The 20,383-nt window shown below is 43.8% G+C and overlaps 1 pseudogene; it reads right to left on the bottom strand.

Annotated features, from left to right (window-relative positions):
* Positions 1 to 16,383: 16,383 nt before the first annotated feature.
* On the bottom strand, positions 16,384 to 18,149 carry LOC140485876 (uncharacterized; annotated as a pseudogene).
* Between the last annotated feature and the right edge of the window lie 2,234 nt (positions 18,150 to 20,383).

Raw genomic sequence — 20,383 nt, 5'->3', positions numbered from 1 at the left:
AGAGATAGTAAGGACTGCAGATGCTGGAAGCCAGAGGCAAGAGATGTGAAGCTGGGAAAACACAGCAGGTCAGACAGCATCTGAGGAACAGGAAAGTCAATTTTTTGGGCTAAAACCCTTCATTTGAACTTACAGCCCTATGGTCCTCTGGGACTATGGTGACATTATCTTATGGAATGAGAACGTTCATGGTTGGTGTGGGGCTGGGGTGGGAAGGGAAGGGATTTGCACAGGGAGCACGTGCACCGTACTGCTATCAGTTTCTCACTAGCTGTTGGAGCTCAACTACCAAGTAAGTGCCCAACTCCAAGGGCCATGATAACTCGAGTCTTGGTCCTGCCCGTCTGGTGCTGGCTCACGGAGGAGGACGTGCGATATCATTCAGCACCGACTCCTATCACAGCTAAGTGTCTGTCCTGTTCCTTATGTTCCCAACGCAGGCCATTGCCAGCAAGAGTGGTGGACCCAGCCACAAGTGGGCTATTCGATGTTGTGGCTGCTTTGCTAAGAAGGCAGGGATGGACAGAAGGTGAGCAGCTGTGACAGCAGCCACTGCCTCTTTACACATTTTCTGGCTCTTTCTTTTTGCTATAGCACTGTCAATGATGTCTCTTTACACATATTCCAGCTATTCCAATAGTGCTGAACAAGAGACTGGAGAGCTTGCAGCACAGATAAAGGTCAGGATGCTTCAGGTCACAGGAGGCCATTTCCTTGCGCTGAGCATGGTGTGTTTGTGCGGTCAATGGAGCAGGATACATCAACAGGAGTAAGACCCAGTCCACTGGTGCATAAAGTAGCTAATGATCGGTGTTTTTGACAATTGCTAAGGAAAATCCACCAGACTTCACAGATAGAAACTCTCCATGAAGTTTTAATGAAACTAACAGAGCTTCCTGTATCTGGTGTACTGCTCTGGTGCTGTCATGGGTACATCTTTATCCATCTTTTAGCTGTTCTAAATTGTTTCACAGACAACTAACTTCAAATAACACAGCTTTGTTCTAAATTTACGATTGTGATATGGACATCACTGACTTTCAAACTTTCAGTACAGATGCCTTATTGCCCCCTGTTAAGCCTTTTTAAAGCATAGCAGTCCGCGTGATATTCATAGTGAGAATGTTCCATTAGTTGGACCCAAAGACAATGAAGGAATGGTAGTACACACTCAAGTGAGGAGGATGTGTATTTGAGGGGTATTTACAGATGACAAAATTCCCATAACCTTCTGCCCTTGTTCTTCTGGGTGATTAGGTCACAGGCTTGGGAATGATCAATGAATATAGTTCAGAAAATATAAGCAAAGGCACTTTAATCTGTTTTCATTGCAAAATAGAATTGTGGAATGTCGCCCCAAAATAGAATCTTATGTAAAAACAAGAAATGTTTGTCTTGTTGATGACTCAATTGGAGGGAGAGTGTACTTGGAAGAGATTGTGATTCAAACAGCCTGAGGGAACCAAATTAACATCAGCCAAGATAACAAAGTATTAAATCTGGTTGTTTCAACAATCCTGTCATTTGAAATGCAGGTATTAATTCAGCTCAGTGAGTTCAGTCGTGTTGTCCACTGCCAACAACCTATCATACTGTAATTTGATGTCCTTCAGCAAGAGTTTGCACTCCCTTCAATAAATGGACTGGCTTCAATTACCTGAGGAGGTCAGAGAAGAATTTTGCAGAGAATCTTTTCTACATCAGTCCCAGGGTGATATCTCTTTCAATAGGTTACACAGATGTGGGGTGGAGTTAGAATTGGGAAATGTCTAATCAAGTCACTGCAATTATTGAGGTGGAACCAACTAAAGTATTCTCCCCCCAACCCCCACCTGTCAATTGTGTCTGTAACCTTCTGCTTTGTCATACAGTAGAATCCTTACAGTGAGGGAACAGGCCCTTTGGCCCGACAAGTCCACTCTGACACTCCGAAGAGTAACTCACCCAGACCCATTCCCCTACCCAATATTTTCCCCTGATTGATGCACCTAACTGACACATTCCCGAACACCATGGCCAATTCACCTAACCTGCACATCTTTGGACTGTGGGAGAAAACCAGAACACCTGGAGGAAATCCTCATAGACATGGGAAGAATGTGCAAACTCCACACAGACAGTCACCCAAGGCTGGAATCAAACCGGGGTCCCTGGTGCTATGAGGCAACGATGCTAACCACTGAGCCACTGTGCCACCCTGGAGTCTTACCTGGACAAATCCTTCAGTCCAACCAGTCCATGCCGACCATAATTCCAAACTAAACTCATCCCACCCACCTGCACTTGGCCTAAAACTCTCCAAACATTTCTTATTCATGTTTTAATCAAATGACTTTTAACCATTGTGACTGTACCCACATATTTTTGAATTGAAGGTCGCAAGGGTTGAGTAGGTCCCCTTTGTTGTGTACGTTATCACCATGTCTGTGGATAATTGGCTGGAGGTAAGCTGCAATATTGCAGTGAGGAAGATGGAGGAGGCATTTGATACAATAATATAACCTTGTTTGATGCAGCCTTCAATTAGTTCATTTCTGAATCTCAAGAATTTCGGAAACTTCAGTCTCAGGCATGTGCAATTTTCTGACTGATTTCTTTTAATAATGTTCAGTCTGAGAACTTTGTACATTTCAAGTGCCACTCTTTGCTTCAGTTGTGGTTTCTCCTGGTCACAGAGTTCAGAACTAGTGGCCCATAGTCTGATGATAAAGGTTTCGTAATTTAGGATTGGATGAGGAGAATTTCTTTTAACAATTGAGAATGACTGGGATTCTCTATCCCATAGGCCCTCAACATTAAGATCAGTAGATTTTTAGAGATTTAGAGAATCAGTGAATTCAATGATTGGGTGAAAACATGATGAAGTGGAAGAGCAATCACAATTTCATCCTGGTCAGATGGATTAGCCATAGTACGAATAAAATGAGTAGGGGGAGGGGTGGGATATAATTAGATTGTCTGTTCTTTGGAAGGTCAGGGCACACTTGATGGGCCAAATGGCCTCCTTTTGCACTGTAGGGATTCGATGCTTCTTTAATGATGGAGTCAATTTGTTGGGGGGGGTGGGGAGTGGGGGGAAGGTTCATCTGCTCCTTTGTTTCCTATACTCTTACCTTGTTAAATTCTCCTGGGTTCCTCCTGCAAGTATTATTTAGATATCTTTTTCACCATAGTTACCATGAGATCATTAGGAATATAAGAAATAAAGACAGGAATAGGCCATTCAGCCCTCAACCTTGATTTACCATTCAATCGGATCATGGCTGATCACATCTGCTTTCCTGCGTTTTCTCTGGCTGGTTCCCCTGCTGATCAAGAATCGAAGATATACACAAGGACTCTTCCCCACAGTTCTCTGTGGCAAGCCTTTCCAAAGACTCACAGCCCTTTGCTTTTTGTCTTTTTTTTCTCCACGGTGAAATTATATTGATTTTCCCAGTCTGTGATAGTGTCATTTTCCATTTTATACTCACCTACAACCATCTTTGAAGGGTTTACTTTCTTCTTTATTGCTGTATTTTTCTTGATGTATTCATAAAAAGAATTGCTGTTAGCTTTGATCTCTCTTGCAAGTTGGTCTTTATAATTCCCTTTAGCACTTTCTGTTGCTTTCTTAGTCTCTCTGTGCTACTCTTTATGGCATTCCCAATTGCTGATTTCAAACTTGACTTCACAGTTCACTGCTTGGAAAAGAGGGTTGATCACTGAGTGACAAAGTTCAGTGAAGATCCAATGTACTACGCAGGCTGTCCACCTGTGGAATACAAATCTATTGATTTTCAACACTTCGGCAGAGTAGAAATACTCATCATGGTGGAATCTCCATCAAAGAAGAACCCTCTACTTGGACAGCCCGTCAGAATCGAGAAAAGCTTGCTTCCTCTTCAATTCAGTCGATTTGAGATGGCAGGTAAGGCCAACGAGTGATCCACAGACTGTAGCTTTCTGGACCTTCCATGTGTCCACCACCTGCTAGACAGTCCTAGCATTCCTCATATATCTAATTCAATCTTGCTCCTGTCTTTACATAGACTCTGTGTCCACTCCTTGCCAAATCAGTTTAAAACCTGCCCTAACAGAATGAGCAATTATCCTGCAAAGATACTGGACCCGTTCCTGTTCAGGTGCAAGCATCCAGCTTGTGCAAGCCCCACATAACTCAGAAACTGTCCCAAAGATCCACACAATTAAAGCCCTCCCTCCTACACTATCCCTTTAGCTATATGCTTATCTGGCCTATCTTTCTATTCCTACACTCAGTATGACGTAACATAGGAAGTAATCCAAAGGTTGCAACCTTAGTAGAGTAGAGTTCCTCTTTACTACCTAACTCTCTACATTCCAGCTGCAGGACCTATTTTCTTTTTTTTACCCATGTCATTGGTACTAACATGTACACCACTGCTGGTTGTTCACCCTCGCCCTTTACAATCCACTCTGTGACATTCCTAAACCCGACACCAGGGAGACTCCATACCATTCAAGAGTCTTGTTTTCTGCCACAGAACTGCCTGTCAGTTCCCCTTATAATAAGTCCCCTATCACTAAAGCTGTCCCAGTTTTTATCCTCCTCTGCTGTGTAGCTGGTCCGATGGTGGTGCTACAACTTGCTTTGATCTGAAAGACTATCCCCTCCAACAGTATCTAACGCATTTTCTCTGATTGACAGGGGAATGGCCACTGGCTCTTCTATATTGCCTACCCGCTTTTACTTATCTTCTTGATGGTCACCTAATGCTTTTCCCCAGACTTGGAAGTGTATTGCAGTTCCTTTGGTGATGCTGAACTGGAACTCTGTCACTGAGAGCATTGCAGGTATACCTACATCAAATGAATTGTTGTAGTTCATGAGGGCAGCTAATTATCATCTCTTCAAGAACAAGAACCAATTGGCATTAAATATAGTCCCACCCAACTAAGGTTTACACTAGAAAGGCAAGGGGATGAGAATGTGAGCAGGGAGGTGGGAGGGAGAAACAAGGATGGAAAAATGAGAGAAAGTTACAAAGCAAATGGTGGAAGACAGAAAAACAAATGGGGCGATTGTGAAAAATAATGCTAAGATAACAAACAAGAATAAAAAGTCAAGGCTGAAGACTTTGTGTCTTAATGGGGCAAAAACAATGACTGCAGATGCTGGAAACCAGATTCTGGATTAGTGGTGCTGGAAGAGCACAGCAGTTCAGGCAGCATCCAAGGAGCTTCGAAGCTACTTGGATGCTGCCTGAACTGCTGTGCTCTTCCAGCACAACTAATCCAGAACTTTGTGTCTTAATGCCTACATCATTCACAATCAGATAGAAAAATTAGCAGAGTAAGTACCTAAGAACTGTTTTGATACTAGTTTGATCACACAGACATGGCAACAGAGTGAGCAAGGGTGGGAACTGAACATCCAGGGTATTCATGACTTAAAGCGGGGGGTAGTGGCAAAAGGTGAAAGAAAGTGAGATAGTATTGTTAGTAAAGGATGAAATCAAGACAATAGTGAAGAAGGATACTGGCTTGGAAAATCATAATGTGGAATCAGGATGAGTGCAGATAGGAAACAACAATAGGCAGGAAATCTTGATCAACCCCCAAGCATTTGTGGAGATATAGGGGAAGGCATTAAACGAGAAGTCAGAGATGCATGCAATATGGACACAACAGTCACCATGGCTGACTTTAATTTACATATAGATTGGACAAACCAAACAAACAATGGTGTTGTGAGGTGCGTGTATGATAGATGTTTAGATAAGTATAGAGTCATAGAGATGTACAACACAGAAATAGATATTTTGGTCCAACTCATCCATACCAACCAGATATCCTCAACTAATCTAGACCTATTTGCCAGCACTTGGCCTGTATCCCTCAAAACCCTTTCTACTAATATACCCATGCTGATGCCTTTTAAATGTTACAATTGTACCAGCTTCCACCACTTCCTCTGGCAACGCTTTCCTTACACGCACCACCCTCTGTGTGAAAAAGTTGCCTCCAAGGTCCATTTTAAATCTTTATATTGAGGAACCAAGCAGAGAACAGTCTATTATTAGACTGAGTACTGTAGAATAACTAAACATTTTGCTGTGCGGGGTCCTTGGGAACATAATGTGATACATTTCTTCATTAAGATGGTGTGTGAAGTCACCAAATTCAAAACTGGTGTCTTGAATCTCAATAAAGAGATCTATGAGAGTCTGAAAAGTAAATTGGCAAGGATAGATTGGAGAATCTTACTAAAGGAGTTGACGTGAATAGGCAATGATTCATATTGAAAGGAAGTGTGTCTGAATTACAACAATTATTCCTTCCCATCTATCATAAAAATAAAAGAAAAGGTGGCACAATCATTACGTACAAAATAAATAAGGGATAGTATTTGATCTAAAGAGTGGACATATACAATTTATAGAAAAACAACAAGCCTGAGAATTGGGAGCATTTTAGAACGCACGAGGGTTCTTAGGGACGGGACATGTCAAATGCTAATGTCTGTAGGTATGGTCTGCACATGTCAATGGATTGTGCCCTGAGATCATAAAATTCCTACAGTGTGAAAGCAGGCCAGTCAGCCCATCAAGTCACTCTGCCCCTCAACCAATTCCAGTAACCTTGCATTTTTCATAGTTAATCCACCTAGCCTGCACATCTTTGGACATGATGTGGAGGTGCCAATGTTGGACTGGGGTGGATAAAGTCAGAAGTCACACGATGCCAGGACAATAACCCACGCAGACATGGGGTCAATATGCAAACTTCACATGGACACTCACCCAAGGGTGGAATTAAACCCAGGTCCCTGGCCCTTGTGAGGTAGCAATGCTGACCACTGAACCACTGTGCTGCCCAATGATGTTGGTGCCCAGTGTCCAACATGGAAGTCACTTGTATCAAGAAGCGATTGATACATCAGGCATCGCCGCTGATACCCATGTTGAGATTTCTTGATGACTAGCTTTCTCGGATCTTTTGGTAAGATAGAAGCTGAATATTAATTAGGCAAGTCAGACTGTTAACAAAACATTTAACAAGCAATAACTCCCTTTAATTGACAACTCAGTGTGGCCTCATAAGAAACTCAACTCACCACTCAGCTAATGCATAAAAGATGATGTCAGACGCTCCCAACATCAGGGCTTCTTGTCTGATTCTGCACAAATCTCACCATTATCCATGTTGCTCAGACCCTGAGTAGATTTTGCCCTTAGGACTGCTCCTAATTTCAATTAAAATCATTAAAATTAGGAAAGGGGGATAGAGAGAGAACAGGCTTTGATGCTGATACAATGGGCTAGCTTGAAACCGAGATCCAGAAAGAAACAGGGTGTTGGCTCGCACTTGCATTGCTGAAACTTTACGCTTCCAATGTTTCAACTGCTGACATTTCAAGAAACCTAACATTACCCTTGAAACCATTAATGAGAAAATCACTTTATTCTGATCTTTGAAGGAAATGGCCTATTGCCTAGTTCTTTTCATGTAAAAATTTTTTTTTAACCTTCTCCAAAGTTCAGCTGGTCGAGCTGTAGAGAAATTTAGGATGGAAAATTCTGATCTCCAGTATTTAATTTCTTTTGCATCCTCTTGGGAAAGCAAATTCTGGCAGGACTTATACACTTAATAGTAAGGTCCTAGGGAGTGTTGCTGAACAAAGAGACCTTGGAGTGCAGATTCATAACTCATTGAATGTGGAGTCAAAGGTAGGTAGGATAGTGAAGAAGGCGTTTGGTATGCTTTCCTTCATTGGTCAGAGTATTGAGTACAGGAGTTGGGAGGTCATGATGTGGCTGTACAGGACATGGGTTAGGCCACTGTTGGAATATTGCATATAATTCTGGCCTCCTTCCTATCGGAAAGATGTTGTGAAACTTGAAAGGGTTCAGAAAAGATTTACAAGGACGTTACCAGGATTGGAGGATTTGAGCTACAGGAGAGGTTGGATAGGCTAGGTCTGTTTTCCCTGGAGCATCGGAGGCTGAGGGGTGACCTTCTGGAGGTTTATAAAATCATGAGGGGCATGGATAAGATAAATAGACAAGGTCTTTACCCCAGGGTGGGGAATCCAAAACTAGAAGGCATAGGTTTAGGGTGAGAGGGGAAAGATATAAAAGAGACCTAAGGGGCAACTTTTTCACACAGAGGATGGATACGTATTGGAATGAGCTGCCAGAGGAAGTGGTGCAGGCTAATACAATTGCAACATTTAAAAGGCATCTCTATGGATATGTGAATATGAAGCGTTTGGAGGGATATGAGCCAGGTGCTGGCAGGTGGGACAACATTGAGTTGGGATTTCTGTTCTGCATGGACAAGTTGGACCAAAGAGTCTATTTCCGTGCTGTGCACCTCTATGACTGTTAATGATGTAAAAAATCAAAAATACTGTCTGCAGCATGTACCTGCTTCTGTTGGGAGATGTATCACTAAGTGATGTTTTTAGGTATGTGCACGATGACTGCCAGCCAGAGGTGAACAAGCTAGACAGATAATGCTGTCCTCATTTCACCACATCATTACCATTGTGGAATTTAACACTTTAACTATCATCCTCTGAATCACAAGGAGCTAATATTAACAGCAGAAGCAATTCCTCACAAAGCCTATTTGAGTAGACCATCAACTACTTACAGATTGGTTGCTGGATGAATTCTGTTGATCATATCTGTAATTGTACATTTGGTGTTTTTAAGAGATTGTTATGCCAAATTACATTTACAGGGAGGTTGTGGTTGGCATCGAATGATATAATCCAGATTTTGAGGCATTTTGCAAACCAGTCATAGAGTCATACAGATGTAAACACAGAAAGAGACCCTTTGGTTCAAGTCCTCCATGCCAACCAGATATCCTAAACTAATCTAGTCCCATTTACCAGCATTTGGTCCATATCTCTTTAAACCATTCCTGTTCATATACCCATCCAGATGTCTTTTAAATATTGGAATTGTACCAGCCTCCACCATTTCTTCTGGCATCTCATTCCATACGCAGACTATCATCTGTGTGAAAAAGTTGCCCCTTAGGTCATTTTAAAAATTTTTCCCTCTCACCTTAAACCTATGCCCTCTAGTTTTGAACTCCCCCACCCCAGGGAAAATATCTTGTCTGTTTACCCTATCCATGCCCTCACGATTTTGTAAACCTCTGTCAGGTCACACCTTGCTCTGAGACACGGGCGCTGTAGTGTTGGAAGGCTAGAAGTCACACAGAGCAGAACACCACCACCAGCAAGTTCCCCTCCAAGCAACACACCATTCTGATTTGGAATTATATTGCCCCTCCTTCATTGTCACTGAATCAAAATCCTGGAGCACCCTCCTTAACTGCAGGTATTCGTACCCTTAAAGAACTGGTTCAAGTATGTAGCTCACAATCACCTTCTCAAGGACAATTAGCCAGATCAGAGACTCAGAATACTGTGGCAAGTAACTCACCTCCTGATTTCCCAAAGCCTGTCCATAATCTATAAGGCACAAGTCAAGATTGTGATGGAATACTCCCCACTTGCCTGAAATGAATGCTGCTCCAATAACACTCAGGAAGATTGACACCATCCAGGACAAAACAGCCCACTTGATTGGCACCACATCTACAAACATTCAATCCCACCAGAACCAACACTCAGTAACAGCAATGTGCATTATCAACAAGATATACTGCAGAACTTCACCAATGTCCTTCAGAAAGATCAATCAAGCAATGATGATTATCATTTCGAAAGGCAGCAGATACATGAGGACACCACAACCTTCAAGTTCCCCTTCTCAGTCACTTGCCATCCTTACTTGGAAATATAATGCCATTCCTTCACTGTCACTGGGTCAATATCCTAGGAAACCTTCCCTAACAGCATTGTGGGTCTACCTCTAGTACCCAAACTGCAGCAGTTCAAGAAAGCAAATCATTGCCAATCTCTGAACGCCAACTATAATGCTGACCCAGTCAGCAATTCCTACATCCCATGAGTGAATAAAAAAATCAAACTATTGCTGGGAAATGAATACCTCAGCCTATATATCCACCTTTTCTTAGCTACAATCAGTTCTGAGGAAGAGTCACTGGACCCGAAATATTAACTCTGTTTCTCCTTCCACAGATGCTGCCTGACCTGCTGAGTTTCTCCAGCAATTTCTACTTTTGTTTCTAACTTCCAGCATGCGCAGTTTGTCGATACGTTTGTTTCATTTTTGTTGAATGTTGGTTTAGCCAACAATCCCATGAATGAATGAAACAAAATGCTTGGAGAAGAACGTCAGGGGTGGAAAGGCCATCAGCTGGAAGCCTCTCAATCCAAGCTGGTGGGAAAGAGATACTTCTCCTTGAAGCTCAGTGAGGAGTGGTAGGTGCACCTTTACTGCAAGGAGGTTATACTCCCTGATACCTGCCCACCTGAAGGTATCACAACTGCAACCTCAATGAAGTGTGACAAATGTCTTGACAGTGACTAGGAAAGTGACTGTGACTTCGATCTTTTATGCATTGAACCTTTTCCAGGATGCAGCTGGAGTTATCAAGAACATCTCCAGGGTAGCCATCCCAAACCAAATTAAGTGTACGTCTTTCTTTCTTCCCAGGGACAGAGAGAGAAAGAGATCTGGTGTGCCTTATGTTGCATGGTGCCATTGTTTGTACCTTCTTCACTTTGTGTGCAGCGCATCCCAACTCTGAGACATATCGCAACTGAAAGGGATGCCACTTCCTCCAGCTAGTAATTGACCACACAGAGTGAATCCCACAGCTCAGTGCCCAGTATCCTAGCAGCAGGCATGGTACCTCCCATTCTGCAGCCATCCACAATGCTAGCTGCATTGAAAGCACCAAGGCTACTGGGTGACGAGAGTGATTGACTGATGGCTCTGGTCATCAACCTGTAAACGTGAGGGTAGCAGACAGTCAAAGCCATCCTGCTGTGCTAATGTGTGAATTGTTACCATGCTGAGGCAACAAGTGGAATTTTTCCAGCCTCTGAACAACCTGGGCAAAGGAGAGACAGTTAGGAATATATAACAAGAATGAAAATTAAAATGAGATTCTTGGCATCAAGAAGAAAAGTCTGAGTTTCCACATTAAGGATAAATGAGAATCTTGCTGTGGGCCTATTGGCATGCATCACCATCTTATCATTGCCCTACCTTGCCTCATTTCTTGGCAAGTTGCTATTTTCCCAGTCCGAGGAGTGATACTAGACCCTGAATTGAAAACCAGTGCAGTTATGTGTTGGCTGCAGCTCACCAGTATGCCCTCCGAGTGTACAGCTTGGACAGTGCTCCTCAACATCTCAAGGAGCACTCTGTGGCCAGGGACTACCTGCATCCTTTGACCATGGAGGCTGGCATTGGAAAAATGCCTCCCTCACCACATCAGTGTGGCACATCTCAGGCTAACTTACAACACAGCTCAACACTTCAAAGCTACACTTTTGAAGTCATTGGCACCTTTCATTGCAATGTTGCTGCCAGGTCATGTTGCACAGAGACACATGCACTCATCTCATGTACCGGAACAGTATAAACCATAATTATAAAATTCTACATGTGTACCTCATGCAGTGACCAAATTAGTCAATTGCCATACTGCGGAGGAGAAAAGTAGGATATTCAACCCCTGAGGCCAAGCAGGAGGCTGGAAACATAAAGCAAGCCAGGCTGCGTCAGGAGGTGAAGTCAACATTTTAGATGTAACCCTTCTTCAGTCCTGAGGAAGGGTTACACCCAAAACATTGACTTCTCCACCTCCTGACGCTGCCTGGCTTGCTGTTCTTCCAGCCTCCTGCTTGTCTACCTTGGATACCAGAATCTGCAGTCTTTTTGTCTCTATTCAACCCATGAAGTCTACTCTGCCTTTCAACGCGATTACGGCTGATTACAAATTCTAGGCAAGCAATCTTGACCATGACACTGATCATGAGAAATTCATTCCAGCAATCTCTGTAAAGCAGAGATAATGATAGGCATCCTCTATAGCATCACCCGCAGTGAATAATTCATTCAGATAATACAAGATCTGACAGGCTTCACAAGAGTGCAGAGATACTTCTATCACACCTTCAACTATACATATTCTACAACATGCTCTTGTATGTAATTTCTGCCTTTTCTGGGTCATGCTTGGAGTGGAGGGTGGATAAGAAGATATCATTGATCACGCTAATAATCACCTAAAATTTTGTATTATGTATACATGACACTTGGTTCCTACCCTACAGTTTTTAATTTGTTCATGGGATGTGGCCTCACTGATTGTACCAGCAATTTATTGCCCATCCCTTATGACCCAGAGTTCAGTGAAGAGTCGAGTAAGCCAAATCAGATAAGGATGACATGTTTGTTCACCTGAAGTGCTTCAGTGAACCAGATGGAATTATACAATAATTGACAAACACCATTAAGCTAGCATATTTTTAAAGTCAAATCCGGATTTCACCAACTGCCTTGGAGTTTGGACCCATGTTCACCAGCACATTAGCCTGAGGTTTGAGACTCCTAGTCTAGTGACATTACCACTATGCCTCCTCCTCCCCAACTTATCACCGCTGGTCATCGTAGTCACAAGATCCTTGAGAATTCCTGGATTCCTGATTCATTCCAAGGACAGCATGCCTTATAAGGATGACTACTGGGAGAACAGGTCTACATTCTCCAACCATTGTCGTTGTCTCTGTTACTCATATCCATGTCTGAGGCTGATTGTACATACAATAACAACTGAGGATGTTCTCAAATCAGAGCAAAATGCTGCAGATGCTGTGAACCTAAAATAAAAAGTAGAAGACCTCCAAGTTATGAAGAAGAGTCAGATCAAACTAGAAAGTGCTGGAAAAACTCAACAGGTCTGTCAGTATTTGAGGAGAGAGAAACCAATTTCATGCTTTGAGTCTGACCTGACTCTTCTTCACAACTGGAGGTCTTCAGAAGCTGAGAGGTTCCTGTGATTGAACAAGCTTGGGGGCTATTTGCAGTCCACCACAGGGAGAACACATTGAAAATTCTTGCACGCTGCACTCCACACAACCAGAGTAGGTAGAAAGGGGTCCAATGGGTAACAAGGAGCTGTGAGAACAACGTCATTCTTCCAAGGAGGAAAATAATGTTGCTGATACTGAAGAATATCATCTTCACCATGATGGTGTACAGAAGCATCAGCCACAACAAACCAGAGAAGTCCTACTGGGTGCAAATAAAATAGGCAGTGCAGATGCTCAAAATCTGAAACAAAACGCACAGTCCAAAGATGTGCAGGTTAGGTGAATTGGCCATGCTAAATTGCCCGTAGTGTTAGGTAAGGGGTAGATGTAGGGGTATGGGTGGATTGCGCTTCGGCGGGGCGGTGTGGACTTGTTGGGCCGAAGGGCCTGTTTCCACACTGTAAGTAATCTAATCTAAAAAAAAAACCTGAAATTGCTGGAGGAACACAGTTGGTTTGGCAGCATCAGTGGAGAGAGAAAGCAGGGTTAGCATTTCAGGTCCAACGACCCTTCTTCAGGACTAATATGACAACCACTTCCAATAGAGTGGAGTTGTGTAAAGACATCAGTGACTGTAAATGTCGTGTAGCGAGCTGCCCTTTGTCAGTCCCCAATGCAAATCTGGCTTTTTGGTTTGATTCACTTTCATCAGATACACATTAACATTACAAACTGCTGGAGGCTTTCACAGCATCGGGTGCTCCCTCATTCAAATGAGGCAGGATTTTCTGCTATGTTGGGAGCTGACTTTGAATGGAGTATACTGCAACTGGCCTTAGAGGATGAGAGTGAGCAGCTCTGCATCTCATAGGCCTGTCTTTGACTGTTCCATCTCTTGCTGCCTGGCTTAACATGTGAGAGAAAGGCCTTTGGTGGGGTCCTGGTGGCAGAAAGATCTCATTGAATGTCCTGAGAGAGGACAATGGGATCTTACTCTGCAGACTCTCGGGTGTCACAGTGACTCAATGGTTAGCACTGCTGCTGCTTCACAACACCAGGGACTTTGGTTCAATTCCAGCCTTGGGCAACTGTCTGTGTGGAGTTTGCATGTGTTCCCTGTGTCTATGTGGGTTTCCTCCAGATGCTCTGGTTTCCTCCCATAGTCCAAAGGTGTGCAGGTTAGGTGAATTGGCCATGCTAAGTTGTCCATTGTGTGTAGGGATGTGTAGGTTAGATGCAATGGTCAGAGGTAAATATAAGGTAGGAGAATGGGTCTGGGTGAGTTACTTTTCAGAGGGTCAGTGTGGACTTGTTGGGCTGAAGGTCCTGTTTCCACACTGTAGGGATCCTGTGACTCATTATCCTTCTTCCAAGGTGGCCCCTCAGCAATGCCCAAAATCTGTTGGATTATTCAAAGCCGCATCGTGGTGGAGTCCACTAGAGTAATGAGAGAGAGTTTTCTAAAAGGATAATGCGCTGTATACAGAGACATTCCTGACAAAGGGCTTATGCTCGAAACATCAATTTTCCTGCTCCTTGGATGTTGCCTGACCTGCTGTGCTTTTCCAGCACCACTCTAATCTTGACTCTGATCTCCAGCATCTGCAGTACTCACTTCCGCCTAATTGCAGCACAGTATAGACCATTCGGCCCGCCATGTTGCGCCGACCTATGAAACCAATCTGAAGTCCATCTAACCTACACTATTCCATTCTTATCCGTATGTCTATCTAATGACCATTTAAATGCCCTTAAAGTTGACAAGTCTATGACTATTGCAGACAATGTATTCCACATCCCTACTACTCTCTGAGGAAGGAAACTACCTCTGACATCTGTCCTTTGTTTATCACCCCTCAATTTAAAGCTATGTCCCCTCATGCTAGCCTTCACCATCTAAGGAAAAAGATTTTTCCTGTCCACCCTATCTAACCCTTTGATTATCTTACATGTCTCAATTAAGCCATGTCTCAACCTACTTCTAACAAAAACAGCCTCAAGTCCCTCAGGCTTTCCTCAGAAGACCTTCCCTCCATACCAGGCAACATCCTTGTAAATCTCTCTGCACACTTTCCAAAGCTTCCATATCCTTCCTATAATGCGGTGACCAGAACTGTACACAATGCTCCAAGTGCGACCGCACCAGAGTTTTATACAACTGCAACATAACCTCATGGTTCCGAAACTCAATCCCAGTAAAAGCTAACACACTGTATGCCTTTTTCTTTTTCCCTGATAATTGAAAATGATTTCATGATCATCATTAAACTCTTAATTCTAGACTTTTTTAATTGAATTCAAATTCCATTACCTGATATGGTGGGATTTGAACCCAGGTCCACAGAACATTACTTAGGTCTCTGGATTAGATTAGATTACTTACAGTGTGGAAACAGGCCCTTCGGCCCAACAAGTCCACACCGACCCGCTGAAGCGTAACCCAGCCAGACCCATTTCCCCTACACCTACGGGCAATTTTAGTACGGCCAATTTGCCTAACCTGCGCATTTTTTGGATTGTGGGACGAAACCGGAGCACCCGGAGGAAACCCACGCAGACACGGGGAGAACGTGCAAACTCCACACAGTCAGTCACCTGAGGCGGGAATTGAACCTGGGTGTCTGGCGCTGTGAGGCAACAGTGCTAACCACGGTGCCACCGTGCCGCCCAGCGCAATAAAAAACAGTTTTGAAAAACATCTTGAAATTGTGCGGTACAGAACATTGTTCCCAGTGCTCTGATGTACCTTTTCATTCCTCTTCACCTCCCTCCCCCCACCGGCCATACTTATGTTGCTGGGAAGTGTGAGTAACACAACTCACATTGTAATAAATTTCAGTCCGAGTCAAATTCTGAAGCGTACTTGCAAGAACGGGTGCCTAACAAGTAAGCACCCCGATCTGAGGGTTACATTCTGATTTATGCTTTTCAGATACATCTCTCGTTCCTCCCCTTTCACCCCATTGGTTATTTTTGCTGTAGCACAGGGCTATCACAAGCTCTAGCTTCTCTCCACCTTTGTCTAGCTTCTCTCCACCTCTGTTTAGTTCTCCCATTACTCTAAGCCTGTCACCCCTTACTCTTATTTATCTCATTCCTTATATGTGACTATCCTGGCATAGTTTGCTGTCTTCGTGTGATCATCCTGCCAAACTGATTTCCATCCGTTGGCCACATCCCTCCTGAGACTGGCACACTATTCTCCTGTTACTGGTACATCCCGCTACACGGTCACTCTGCCCTATTAGTCATAGATAATTCTACCTGTTTTCACTTCTTCTGTTTTCCTGTGCCGGGTACATCCCGCGACACGGTCACTCTACCTATTAGACATAGATAATTCGACCTGTTTTCGCTTCTCACTGTTTAGTATTTGCATGCGCAGCCTAATTTTGAAATGTAAGCTTTTGCAGAAGCAACACCTGTTCCCTTATTCTGAACAATTTTAACCCTATACCTTACAATTCCCCCCCTTTTCTTCTTGGCTACTAAGTGTTGTCTTCTGCATTTGTCTCATACTTTGCCTTCCAGTTCGCTAGCATCATCCCTGAGACTTCATTTATAGTCACTAATTCCTTAAGGTCACCCATCCCCTCATTGTTCAAGAGGTTGAGTCCCTCTGCCTGATTACCTTTTAGAGGCATTTGCTTTGCCAAGGCCGTCTCAATTAGCCGCTGGGTTAACCCCCGTACACAAGGTATGATACAACAACCAATTGCTGTCAGTACCCCTGCTACCACTATCAGGGAGGTGAGGATGGAGACTACCACGCCTTTCCACTTCCCAAACCATGATTCCAGCCATCCCGTGAGTGATGTGTCCACTCCTGCATTCTCAGCCAGTTCTTCTGCCAAGGTGGTCAATCCTCGCAAGGCACGAGAGATTGACCCATCAGGTGCTGTATTATTTGGAATAAAGGTACAACAGCTACCTCCTAACATCACACAAACACCTCCTTTTTCGGCTAGGATCATATCTAAGGCCAGTCTGTTTTCCCAGGCCATTTTGCTGGTTGCATCAAGTTGCTTGGAAATACCCTTGACTGCATCTCTAGTGTAATTGATGAATCTTTGCTGGTTGTAAAAAATATAGTTTATCCAGTTCACATTCTTGTTGACCATTACCCACCAAAATAGGGCCGATTCAAAACCTGCTGCAATCTGGTTGAGGGCCTTGAACTGATTAGGGACCTCTCTAGGAACTGCTATAGAGTTGAGATAAATCCGATCATCAAAGGAAGTATCGAATAACGACCTTTTACTCCTCTCATTCCGTTACTATCACCTTCTCCTTCTCAAATGCCAAAGTGAATGGGATTGCCAATTGCACAATTGCTCATATCCCTCTCCAGTCAGGAGGTAGGGTAGGGTCGGAATATTCTGCCTCCACAGTACCACCAGAGATCCGCCCGGGGAACCCAGAGCGCTGGGTAGTTCCCTCCTTTGTCTGTTTCGGTGTCATTGTAAGTTTCAATACATAACCTCAGCTCCCCCACGTTTCTAGACCGATTTGTACCCTGTCGGCTTATACACGATGTGTGATTCCCGACCGTGGTCAAAAATGGAGGGGGGAGCTTTCAAATCTGTCTTCTGCAAGGGAAGGAACATTAGAGATAGGGATGTACAATTCCTATCATTCCATGCAGTCTTATCCTGATACAGGGCTATTATACATTCCATGCTCTTCCTGTTTCAGTTCCACCTGAGCGGGAAGGGGACTATGTGAGCAACCGGCCTACCGAAGGCACATGCAAAGCAATTACTTTTATTCAGAGTTTTAACAGTGTACTTTACCCATTCAACCCAGGCATTTGCGTCTCCGTATCCAGTTTCTATTTCAATGGTCTGCTTCAAGGTCCTTGACTTCTATAATTTTTACCACCTTTGGGTCATTGGGAGGGGCAAAAGGATGTGTTTTATTATCAAGTTGTTTGGCTCGTTTTCCGTTTCCTATGGCTATTCAAAAACAGCAGCCCGATAAACACTTCCCAGTAGCAGCCATTACTATTTTTAAATCGTTACTAAGGAGCCGAGACCTGTTTTTATGGGGAAAGGAATCTTCAGAGGAGGTATTTCTAATGGTGAGATATATTGGGTAGCACTTTTTGTCAGGACAGTCTAGGGTTGGGTGAAAGGGGGCTCTATACATAGTGATGCCAGGTGGCAGTTTTTGCGAACCATACCTTGTGTCCGGTTGGGTCTTAAGAAGGACTTCGGAGGAAATATACTCCCTCTGATACTTTACATCTGCGCATTCTACTAGACTGCAAGCATCAACCTCTATTACTTGCGGATATTCAGATTCAGGGACCATTAATAACAAGTATGGAGATGACAGCATCGTTTGACAAAATCCCAATACTAAGAAAGCTAATATGGTAACCCTAAATGTCCCCAGCATCCTATAATAGTATTGAAGGACCGAGAGATTTAACATGCAATACAATATATGGATATCAAAAAGAAACTATCCCGCATCCACATAAAAATCAGTTACTTAAAGTCTTTTGAGTCTGAGTTTCAGTGGTCTTCTGTTGATTTGGCTGTCCAGACTTCTTTCTTAACTGGGGATTCCACTGGTCCTTTAATCCTGGTGTAGTGAGTCCAGCCTTTCTCCACTGTGCGTATCGCTGTTTCAGTAGTCAAAAGAACCTGGTATGGTCCCTCCCAATCCAGTTGCAATTTAGTTTCTGTCCAGGTCCAATCTCCCGGCCGGATGGGATGAACGGCGAATTCAAGGGGCAGAGTCTGTGCCAGTAACCCTTGTTTCCTAAGAAAAGACAAAGATGAGGACAAGCCCAGTATATACGTTTTTAAGAACAGATCTTTAGTCTCCAGGGTTGGCAGTTCCCCTTTCGTTCCCAGATAGGGCAGGCCAAACAATATCTCATAAGGGCACAGCCCCATATCTTTCCTTGGGGCTGTTCGCACTCGCAAAAGGGCTATAGGCAAACACTTAGTCCAAAGGAGTCTGGTTTCCACTAATAATTTTGATAACTGCGTCTTGAGTGTCTGGTTCATTCTCTCAACCTTTCCTGACGAAGGTGGGTCCCAAGGGGTGTGGAACTCCCAGGAGACTCCTAACCCCTTCATTACTCCCTGGAGTATCCTGGAAGTGAAATGAGTTCCCTGATCTGAATCTATGCATTCCACTATCCCGTATCTGGGAATTATGTATTCAAGTATTATCTTGGACACCCCACTTGCAGTGGCAGTGGCTAAAGGGTACGTCTCCACCCATCCAGATCGGTGATCACCCATTACCAGCATACACCTCAGTCTTCCCACTCGGGGTAATTCGGTATAATCTACCTGAGTGCTCTGAAACGGTCGGAGCCCAGGTTCTCTCCCTCCTGGGACTTGTTTCCTCAACACCTTCTTGTTGATTTTCTTGCATTTTATACATCCCTCATATATCTTTTTGGCTATCATATAGATCCCTTTGCATCCATATTTCCTTAAGACCAAATCACATATTGCTTGCACTCCCCAGTGACTCCCCTGGTGTAAGACAGCCATAATTTAACGCATCATCATCTTATTTAGCATCTCCTGGCCATCGGGTAGCATCCAACGCCCCTCTACTGTCTGCGCAGCTCCCAGCTCTTCTAACTCTCTCTCTTCCTTAGCGCTAAATATCGGTCTCTCCCCCAGGTTCCTGAACCATCGGTACCAAAATATATATTGTGGTGGCTTGAGGATTCAGAGCTGCCTCTTTAGCGACTTCATCCGCCAATCTATTTCCCTTTGCTTTGGGATCATTTCCCTGCTGATGTCCATTTATGTGGACCATTGCTATTTGCTTTGGCAACAAAAGGGATTCTAATACTTGCTTTACCAATTCCTCATGAGCCAGTTCTTTACCCCTACTGTTTATCAGTCCCCTCTCCTGCCATATCTTCCCAAATGTGAGTGCCACCCCGAAGGCATACTTAGAATCTGTGTATACAGTTCCTTCTTTGCCTTCCAAGGTCTTAAGGGCCCTTCCTAGTACATAAAGTTCACAAGTCTGTGCCGGCCAATCATTGGGTAGTCAACTAGCCTCAATAACACTCCCCTCTATTCCATCCACTACCACATATCCATTGTGTCTTTTACTTTCAATCACTCTGGAGGACCCGTCAATGAACAGCCTGGCCCCTACATGTAGAGGGATATCTCTAAGGTCCATTCTTACTTTAGGCTGATATTCTATAATGTCAAGGCAGTCATGTTCTGGGTCTGAGGGAGCTTCATCCTGCCCTTTCCAGGGAAAGGTAGCTGGATTCAGACAAGTGTCTGTGATCAATGTAAGGTCATCCGTCTCTATTAGAGTTGCTTCATATTTTAGAATTCTAGAGTCCATAAGCCACCGCCCTGCCTTCTGGTTCAATATAGTCCGTACTTGATGCGGGATGCTTACTATCAAGGCCCCTCCGAATGTGAGTTTTCGACTTTCTTCCACTAGTAGCGCAGTCACTGCTCCCGCCTGCACACAGTCTGGCCACCC

The sequence above is a fragment of the Chiloscyllium punctatum genome, chromosome 15 (genome assembly GCF_047496795.1).
Source record: "Chiloscyllium punctatum isolate Juve2018m chromosome 15, sChiPun1.3, whole genome shotgun sequence".
NCBI classification, from domain to species: Eukaryota; Metazoa; Chordata; class Chondrichthyes; order Orectolobiformes; family Hemiscylliidae; genus Chiloscyllium; species Chiloscyllium punctatum.
Note: the sequence above shows the minus strand (reverse complement) of the source record. Positions and strands in the feature narration are given on the sequence as shown.